The sequence below is a fragment of the Sus scrofa genome, chromosome 1, assembly GCF_054392235.1.
Source record: "Sus scrofa isolate SSC_HxYL_T2T_F1_AM1 chromosome 1, Sscrofa_HxYL_maternal_Yorkshire_Landrace_v2.0, whole genome shotgun sequence".
Classification (NCBI taxonomy): Eukaryota; Metazoa; Chordata; class Mammalia; order Artiodactyla; family Suidae; genus Sus; species Sus scrofa.
In genome coordinates, this window is record NC_139383.1 from 99,409,354 (window position 1) to 99,413,869 (window position 4,516).

The window sequence follows — 4,516 nt, forward strand, 5'->3', positions numbered from 1 at the left end:
ATATGCCTTCCTGAACTTTTAAATGTGTAAGCAATGATTCAATGTATGGATATGTATATGACAGAGAGAGAGAGAGTGAACTTCATTGTGGGAATATGAGGCTGAATCTAAATAATCTGTGGCTATTCAGTGACAAAACAACAAAGTGCAAAAGGGAATAAAAGCCATGCTGTCCTTTGTGTGCTCCCGTCCTCTGCCTTTTCCATCTCTTTCACTTAATGATGAATCCTTTTCCTCCCTACCATGTTTATGCAGAAAAGTAATGCTTAGTCTTCTCTTTTTTTGTTTCTTTTTCTCCTGTTCCCCACTGATCTATTCCAACAACGTTAGTCCCTAGGAACAAGGAACCTTGTACCAGGTATGACTTGGCAGATTGTGGATTTATTGATCTATCTACTCTGTATGCCTAGGATCTTGATAATGGTCCACACTGAGAATGTAACTGCCCATGTTCGGTTCTCTTTGTCCTATTTCATTTCTGGTTTTATTGCAAGACAACCTAATGCTCTTACAGGTTGTACTAATTCCCTCCTATTCTTCAGAATGATGGAAGAACACAAGGCAGACACTTTCATGAATTGCTCTTGACTACAGCTTTGAGGGTCCCCAGAGAAAAAAATTCCTAAGGCAAGTTGAGATAAATGTGGAAAGTAAACAAACTGGGGACCCAGGGACTTTACCATGGGCAGTGGCTTGGCAACATTTGGCCTTGATCTGTTCAGAAATGCTTTTAGGAACATAATTATTTAGAACCTTCAAAGACCTATTAAGTTTTGCTTAGATGCTTAAGTTTCTGTTGTGTTCTTCCTAACCAATTTTCTTCAGACATTGGCATGAAATAGATGACATCTAAGACCTATATACTGGTGCTGGTCTTTCAAGAATTTAAAAATGCTCTTTATTATTTAGTCAGCTAGTATTGAGATCAAATCAACATTCCAAATTAGTAGGCTGCTTTCCTGATAGATAAGGATGTACTTCTTGCATCACTGATCACTTTAGTGAAATGTTAAGCCCACTTTCCATGGAATCCCTGGTTGAAGGTTGAAGATGTGCTGAGTTTACAAAATATTTGAGAAAACTAATCTGAATGTGTTTGAGTTAACTGGTTTTCATTTCTCTGCACTTAATTCCAACTGTTTATACTGGAAACAAATTGGCAGAGTAAGTATCTGGGGGCGTGGGCTGGAAATATTACTGATGCATACTCAAATTAACCTGACGGCCACTCAGGTCTGTAGGTAGTGAATTATCCATGTCACTCACTGTTGTGGTAAGTGTCCCATCAACCAGGTTTGCATTAGGCTTATTTATGTTGTGTATGTATTTTTGCTATATATTCCTTCTAAAAGGTTTTACTTCTCTTATAGCATGTGATCATTTGATTAGCATAAAAATGCTGGAGCATACTTTAGTTTTAATCATGCATTATTTAAATGAAAAATATTAATAATAATTAAATTTCACATTAAAGCATTTTCAAGTTGGCAGTGAATTTCATTGGGTCTCATATCATCCTTATATAAATTCTTCCATATCACTGTTAAAAAAAATGCTCAGTTTGGGATTGAATATCTACAAATATTAAGGACTTTTCCGTTTCAAAATACCTGCCTTCTTACATAGACTAGTTTCACATGAATCAACCAAAATAAATTTATAACATGCTGCATTTTAAAACATTAAGAGGGAACCTAAATATGTCCTGACAAATTTAAGTTAAATGTAAGAGCTTCTGCTCCTATGCTGATGGCATGAAACATGTAAAAGATTTATTCAAGCCTAGGAAAGAAATAAACATTTTCAATCTATTTTCATAGTGCCGGAAAACTCAGGCAAGTGATATGTGTTAAAAATGTCCTAAGATAACTGGCCTATCACCAAACTAATTAATTTTTTCATGATCATATTATTGAAGTGTATCTGATTGCACATGTTTAAACTATGGCTGAATTTTTTAAAAACATTTTTTGTTATACTCAGGTTTACATGTAGGCATGACAATTTGGTTGCTAAACTGCTCACTCAAACAAGAGAGAGTGTAAGAGGAAAAGAAGTGTGTGTTATGAATGAGATCTGTCCCTGGGATATTTCATATTCCTCATTAACTTATGAATTATGTAATGATATCCTAATTTTAAGAAGAGACTTTAGAAAGCTTAAACAATTAGTTTGAGAATTATACCTGACTATCAAGGCATTCAGTGTTTTCCAAAACAGACACCTGTGGGCCAAGATATGACTGTCATACACAAGGTATGCTGGCTTTTGCAAACCCACTGTGGAGAGAGAATATCTTATCAGTGGATAAAATGGCCACCAGAAGTGAAGTATTTCTATCCTATGCTTAGTTAAATAGTCTTAAAATTACATGTTAGATACAAAAGACAAAAATCCATGAAATTTTCCTTTATTCAACATTGAAACAAAAGCTGAAAGATAACTGACCAAAAGTTACCATCGCATTACCTCCTTTTATTGACATTGGTTTTTGCATGAAATTTCTAGCAAAAGTCAAACATACTTGGGCAATTTCACAATTGTACCTATTCTTTACCAATTGCCATAAACTTTAATATCAGTATGTATTTTTAAATTGTATTAACACATGAAATATAAATATGATAATTTGCTGATGATTTTTTTCACTTGACGTCATTAGTTGGCATTCTTTCCTAAGGTATATTTATCAATTATCCTTGAACGCAACAGCAGTTACACTGGTTTACTATGACAGGTTGGCAGTATTTGATCACAAGCAAGGAAGCATATATATACCCAAATTAATGTTTGGCAGACCAATCTGGGTGGATTATTTTTGGATTCATTCCCAGATAAATCAGGGAATCTGAACCTATAAAAAGAAGGAAAGTTGACCTAATATATATAGCCACAAAAATTGAAAAATATGCAAAATAAACTTTTCTTGTCTTAGGTCAATTAGCTTTCTTTGTTTTGTAAAAAAAAAATTAACAGCAATGAAATGTTTTATTTTCAAACTCATATTTAAATATTTAAAATAATTACAAGTAGTATTTAGTGAATCTATAGGATTTTATTATAATTATAATATAGTTTACATTTAAATTAATCTGTACATTTATGAAATGAGAGAATACACATTTTTAAAATTAATTCAATCATCAATAATTAATATTAAGATTATCTTCATGTTAATCTTTTTTTAGAGAATTTTATATTATTGTGTTCATACTGTTTTCACCCGTTTGTATATTCTTTTTTTCAGAAATGTAAAGAATTGGTATATAACCTATACCAAACACAAGTGGAAAGCCATAGAAACATGTGAGAATTCATTCTTCTAGGACTTTCATATGACCAGAACATCCAAATATTTTGCTTTATATTCTTCTTCTTCTTCCGTTGTCTTGCTCTGTTGGTGGGAAACCTTCTGATCCTTGTCTCCATTCAATGCAGTCCTCTTTGTAACCAACCAGTGTACTATTTCCTCAGCCACTTATCTTTCATAGACATCTGCTATACCTCTAGTGTTACACCCAAATTAATTGGAGACCTGCTAGTGGAAAGAAAAAACATTTCCTATGGTAATGCATGGTAACTGCATGTTGCAGGTCCTTATCATGCACTTCTTTGGAGGCACTGAGATCTTTATTCTTACTGCCATGGTCTTTGACTGCTACGTTGCCATCTGCAAACCTCTCCACTACGTGGTGATCATGAACAGGATGTGATGGAACCTCCCACTCTTAGCTGCTTGGGCTGTTGGGGCAGTCCATGCCTTGCCTCAGTTTTTTACGGCAATCAGGTTACCTTTCTGTGGTCCTAATGAACTCAATCACTACTTCTGTGATATTTTTCCTCTCCTAAAAATTGCTTGTACTGATATCTACATCAATGGTATCCTTGTGATTGCCTTTGCAGGTATGACTGCCTTACTTATCTTTGCTGTATTATCTGTTTCTTATGGAATTATATTATTCAGCTTAAAAAATCATTCAGCTGAGAGAAGACAAAAAGTTCTTTCTACCTGTGGGTTTCATATCACTGTAGTCATCTTATTTTTTGTGCCTGTGATCTTTATTTACTTTAGAGCTCCTACAACTTTTCTTGAGAAAATATTTGCGCTCTTTTATACTATCATTGCTCCTATGTTCAATCCATTGATATATACACTGAGAAATACAGAGATGAAAACTACTTTGAAAAAACTGAGTATCAAATATTATTTTCAAAGGAAGCACAGAATTTCTTTGAAGAAGCTTGTTGGCTAAGCAACTTTGCAAAAGAAAAGGGGTGGGTATGAATGAAAGGGACAGCAACCCTCTCAGGTGTTAGGTACTGTCACTATCTTGAATGGAAGGAATGAGTGCTATAGGACTACAAGATAAACACCAAATCCAAACTTTTGTATAAGAAAGTTAATCAGCAACTACGTGAATGCGGTGAGGTATTAAGATGGCATCCATAGTGTAACCTTCATGAAAAAGACACTTGAGCCAAAGGAAAGAAGGGAGTCCCATCATGATTCATGATT

At 34.3% G+C, this 4,516-nt stretch overlaps 1 pseudogene; it reads left to right on the forward strand.

Annotated features, from left to right (window-relative positions):
* Positions 1-3,292: 3,292 nt before the first annotated feature.
* Positions 3,293-4,253, forward strand: LOC110258879 (olfactory receptor 4P4-like; annotated as a pseudogene).
* The last annotated feature ends 263 nt before the right edge of the window (positions 4,254-4,516 follow it).